Here is a 5,964-nt window from a genome sequence, read left to right as displayed (position 1 = left end):
CCAAACATGCCATTAACTCACAGAACATTGACATTATAACAGAACATTTACTGCAGGGTCGCTACAATATCGTAACATGGTTTAGATTCCTAAATAAATATTCACCTCGTCGCTAGATAGGCCTACTCCTGAAAAACTCGAAAAACTCGTGGATGATGCCATCTCTGCTGTGAAAGGCAAGGCTTTTTGTCCTACAAGGCCACCGTTACTTACCCGACGGGAGGGGTGAGCGAGTGAGCGCTGCAATCTAGAATTTGACCGCTGATGTCACTGTTACTCACCATTTTTACACACTGAGGCTTTAAAGTCTGTGACTTTTGTTCCTGTCTCTAAATAGTTATTTTCCTTGCCCAACACTGATGTCCAGTACTTTCTGATCTGGTATGTGACACATAGGGCCTATTATTTTTGTTAATATAATCAAAACACAACAGCGATGTAGAAATTAGATTAATTTAAAATATGCTGCTATTGTCATTGTTTTCAAGAGAAGATGATTGAATAAAATATTTATATATTTATGAGACAAGTTTTTGTTATTTCTTTTTGGGTTATTTAAGTGTTATATTAATTGAGTAATAAAACAATTATCTTTAGAATAATCTATATATTAGTCATTAGATTAGTCAACCAATCAAACAAAAAAATTGTTAGATTAATCAATAAAAAAATAATCATTCAGTGCAGCCCTAATATGTGAAGCTAAAGGGAACACCGCCTAAAAGAAGAAATAAAGAATTCCAGTATGTTATTTCCATGGTCTAGGAAAGTTCAGTCAATATTAGTGATTAGGTACTCTCTCTCAAAGCTAGAAACCAGAGAACAAAATCTTCTGATGTCATTAAGTATAAGTATTCCCTGGGTGCTATCAGTGAGCCCGTTTATATGCACACAATAAACTGATCATTATCTGATTTCTGGAGTTACCAGATTATTCAAGTGGTCATATAAACAGCATAATCCGATGTGCTTTATCAGATAAAAGCCATTATCAGATTATGAGAAATCGGATAAACACATTCCCCAATAGTCCGTTTTATTCGGTGCATGTATACCATTAATCTGGTATCTTTGGTTCTTTTACATCTGCGCATGTGTGAAATAGAAAACGGATGTGACGTACAACAGACAATGAAGAAAAATAGCTAGCAGCAGCAGCAGCAGCAGCAGCAGCAGCAGCGGAGATGGGAGCATCAGCAAAACTAACAAAAGTCACTTTTGGAGTGAAGAAGAAACAAAATTCATGCTCAACGAGATGAAAAACCTCAACATTGTCCAACTCCTCGACGGTAGAAAATATGGAAACTGTGACACACTAAAGGTGTCGGCGAAAATGGCAGAGATGGGTTTCACAAGAACCGTTGAACAGACTTCCGGTGATGCAGCTGAGCTAGGAAGACGTGTGCTCCGGAGCTCTTCAGGAAAACTCGGTTTTAAGTTATAAATAACGCCCGCTGTACCTCAAACTTTATCCAACTGGTGAAATATGGACTTGAGACCTCGAAATAAGACGCAAAGCTCAATTATCGATCATTTTTCTTCTTGGGAAGCCGCAACATGTGAAACGAGCACCGAGCACAACATGGCCGCGGAAGAGCAACGTGAAGTGGAAGGAAGCCACGCCATACTTCAAGAAATAAAACGCGGTAATGAAGCACTCTCACAGAAGCTCGATGCCAAAACTGCCGAGATTAATCATTCTATTTCGGGGTTGAAAACTGTGATAGACGGGATGTGCTCACGTATCACAGAGGCAGAGGAGCGAATTAGCACAGCTGAAGACAAGCTAACTGAATTAGACTCCCATGTCCTCCGTCTGTTGAAGGAGAAGGACTTTCTGGTGGACAAAATAGACCAACTAGAGAATCAATGCCAACGCAATAATGTCCACATCGTTAATCTACAGATCTGAGTGCAAACCTGGTGAAGCGAAGAAAGGAATATAATCATGTTAAGAAGGAGCTGCATGCAAAGAAGCTCCAATTCAGCCTCCTCCACCCAGCGACCTTGAGAGTTGTCCTACCTAATGGAGAGAAAAAGTTCTTCAAATCACCAGAAGCAGCGGCATCTTTTCTCCGAGACTTCCCGGGAGGCGATTAGTCCTGCTTCTCACAGGTGACTACAGGTGCAGCACCACAGCTCCGCTAACTCTAAGGAGAGAGCGATTCCTGCATATCCTTTCCACGAACTATCTAGTGACTCTTATGTAAGTGCAACGATATCCCTGCCATATCTTTTCTTTTTATTACCTCTTCTTTTTTTTTTACTTATTTTATTTTATATTATTTTTAAATAATTTATTTTTGGACATTATGGACAAAAAGGGAACTTATCCTATTGCTGTGAGGTTGCACTTGAACTTTCATTTACTTCTGGTTAAAGCGGGTGTTACAATATTTACATTTGAGATTGTTTATATACCGAGTGATTACAAGCTTATATACAAGAGAGCTCCGGGCCCAATAAGGTATTAGTTAGGCATGATAGTTTTAGGGAGCATTCAACGGAGGTCCCGGTTGGTGTTTTTGGTTGGCGCCGAGTATTCAGGGGGTCGGTGCTTGAGGGAACGGGGAGGTTTTGATCCTATTTGTTTTTTTCTGTTTGTTTCCAGAGAGGCATTTTCTTTAAGCTTATTGTTGAGAGGCTACAAGGCAAGTCACTGTCAAATCTTTAAACTTTTCACATGAATAAGGTGGTGAAATTTGTCAGTTTTAATGTCAATGGTCTTAATGGACCCGTTAAAAGGAAGAGGGTGTTAACATATTTAAAAAAGATTCAAACAGATATAACCTTTATCCAGGAGACCCATCTTACTGCGCAGGAACATAACAAATTAAAAAGAGGATGGATTGGCCAAGTCTTCTCTTCATCTTTCAGCTCTAAGGCCAGAGGAGTTGCTATTTTGATAAACAAAAACATTCCCATCACTGTTCAGGAAACAATAAGTGACCCATTAGGGCGCTACGTCTTAATAAACTGTCCAATTTATTCTGAACAATGGACTTTACTAAACCTTTATGCCCCTAACTATGATGACCCTTTATTCAAGACATTTTTCTTAAAGTATCAGGAGGTCGTGAACATATTCTCATGGGAGGAGATTTTAATTTCTGTTTAGACCCAATTTTGGACAAATCAGCAACCTCCACTGCAAAGTCTAAGTCGGCCTCAACTACTGTATCATTTATGAAAGACTTAAATCTAACAGATATTTGGAGGCAAATACATCCCCAAACCATAGACTATTCTTTTTATTCAAACCGTCATAATTCACATACTAGAATTGATCTTTTCTTACTGTCAACACATGTGACTTACAGAGCATTAGAGTCTGATTATTTGCCAAGGATACTTTCTGATCATTCTCCACTCACTCTATCTATAGTAATGCCTGAGAAAATGCCCAGCATGTACAGGTGGCGTTTGAATCCGACCCTCCTTAAAAAAAGTGACTTCTGTAAATTTGTCAGGGATCAAATCAAACTATTCTGTGAAACAAACTGTCCTTCCTCCCCTAATAGTTTCATACTATGGGATACATTAAAAGCTTATTTAAGAGGACAAATAATCTCATATACAAAAGGGCTTAAAAAATCATATGTAGCAGAAATGGAAAAATTGGAGAAAGAAATTCTTGGGCTGGAAAAAGACTTTCAACAGCATAGGGATAAGAAGATATACAGTTTATTGGTCAATAAAAAACTCAAGTATAATATGTTATGCACTTATAGGGCTGAGAAAGATATTTTGAGAATGAAACAAAGGTACTATGAACTGGGGGAGAGGGCTCATAAAGTCCTATCCTGGCAATTAAAGAAAGAGGAGAATTCAAAAACAATTAACCAAATTGAAGATGAATGAGACTGTATTACACAGAACCCAAAAGAAATAAATGAAACTTTTAAAAAGTTTTATGTTAATTTATACGAGTCGGAATCACCAGAAGATCTGTCCACGATAGATACATTCTTAAATAATATTGAGTTGCCTAAACTGAATCAGGACGACCAGAGGTATTTAGATTTATCATTTACCTCCAAAGAGATCGAAAACGCTTTATCTACACTGCAATCTAATAAATCACCAGGGGAGGATGGGTTCCCCCCCGAATTTTATAAAGAGTTTAAGGATTTGCTTATACCTCTCCTTATGGATGTAATTAATCTAGCATCTAAAACACAAAGCCTCCCTGATTCATTTTCAATGGCTATAATTACAGTGATCCATAAAAAAAACAAAGACCCCTTAAAATGCTCCTCTTTCCAACCAATTTCACTCTTGAATGCAGATTATAAATTGATTTCTAAAGCTATGGCAAACAGGTTGAGTAAATTCTTACCAAAATTGATAAACCGAGACCAGGTTGGCTTTATCCAGAAGAGATCCTCTGCCAGTAACATGTGTAGGTTACTTAATGTTATTCATATGGCAACCTCCAGTACTGAACCTAATATAGCCGTTACCCTGGACGCGGAAAAGACCTTTGATAGGCTTGAGTGGCCCTATTTATTCAAGGTTCTATCTAAATTTGGATTTGGCTCCTATTTTATTAATTGGGTCAGAACGCTTTATAAGAAACCACAGGCCAAAATAATTACTAATGGACAAATGTCCACTGCCTTCCCCCTCAGTAGATCGAGCAGACAAGGGTGTCCCTTATCCCCTGGGCTTTTTGTTATAGCTGTTGAACCTCGATACATAAAATTAATCTTATGGCAGATGATATAATTCTGTACTTAACAAAACCATTTGATTCCCTTGCTAAATTAAAAACTCTTTTGCATGCATTTGGATCTGTCTCTGGATATAAAGTAAATTACGACAAAAGTGAAATTCTCCCACTCTCAAATTTTGACTACACTAAATATCAGCAAAGAGGTCCATTTAAATGGTCTCCAAGCGGGATAAGATACCTTGGAATTATGGTGGATAACAACCTTAAAAATGTGTACAAACTCAATTACTTACCACTAGTTAGTCGAATAATAGAGGATTTACAGAAATGGATGAATTTACCTATGACTTTGATCGGCCGAATAAATTGCATTAAAATGAATATATTACCAAGGCTGCAGTACCTCTTTCAGTCCTTACCGATTCCAGTGCCATCCAGTTTTTTTAAAAACCTGAATAAACATATTAGACAATTCATATGGAGTGGTAAGACTCCAAGGGTCTCAATGGAAAAACTTACATGGGACTATAAACTGGGGGGTCTATGACTGCCTAACCTTGAAAAGCATTATTTGGCTGCCCAAATGCGACTTGTTTCTTTTTTATGTGAAAGGGAAAATGTCCCACCTTGGGTTTCAATTGGAATGTATGCTCTTAAAGAAAATGTTCCTGCAGACTTTATCTATAAATGGACACCTACAACCATCTCCAGAAGAACTGACAACCCTGTCTTGACCCATATCATCAAAATGTGGCATGAAGTCCGGAAAAATATTGGACTAAAAAATATATTTTCACCCAAAACACCATTGAAACAGAACAAACTCATACCTATGTCAGTGGATAATAAGATCCTGGAAACGTGGCACCAGAAAGGGATTCGTCATTTGGAGGACTGCTATAAGGATGGATGCCTGATGTCTTTTGAGGACCTAAGGAGGAAATATGATCTGTCCAGCAGAAACTTCTTTTGTTATTTACAGTTAAGATCATTTCTTAAATCTGTTTTGGGACCTGAAATGACTTTACCCATGCTCAGTGATCTGGAAAGACTGCTTCATGAGGGTAACGCACCTCATCTTATTTCAAAAGTGTACTTCCTCTTGATGGATGATGCTCCAAAACCAGGTTTACATAAATCAAGGGAGAAATGGGAGTCCGACTTGGGTGTGACAATGGGTACAGAGCTCTGGGCTGAATTGTGTCAAAAAAGTCTAACTGCCACTCTTAATTCCAGATACAGGCTGACTTATAATTTTCTTCATCAAACCTATCTTACGCCACAGAAAT

General features: G+C 38.0%; 1 protein-coding gene across 1 annotated transcript in view; it reads right to left on the bottom strand.

Annotated features, from left to right (window-relative positions):
• Positions 1 to 5,964, bottom strand: part of LOC126389516 (storkhead-box protein 2-like) — a 128,320-nt gene that overhangs the window by 100,612 nt on the left and 21,744 nt on the right. The gene's annotated exons all lie outside the window — the stretch shown is intronic.

Source organism: Epinephelus moara, chromosome 4 (genome assembly GCF_006386435.1).
Source record: "Epinephelus moara isolate mb chromosome 4, YSFRI_EMoa_1.0, whole genome shotgun sequence".
NCBI lineage: Eukaryota > Metazoa > Chordata > Actinopteri > Perciformes > Serranidae > Epinephelus > Epinephelus moara.
The sequence above is the reverse complement of the archived record's forward strand: the minus strand, read 5'-3'. Positions and strand labels throughout refer to the sequence as shown.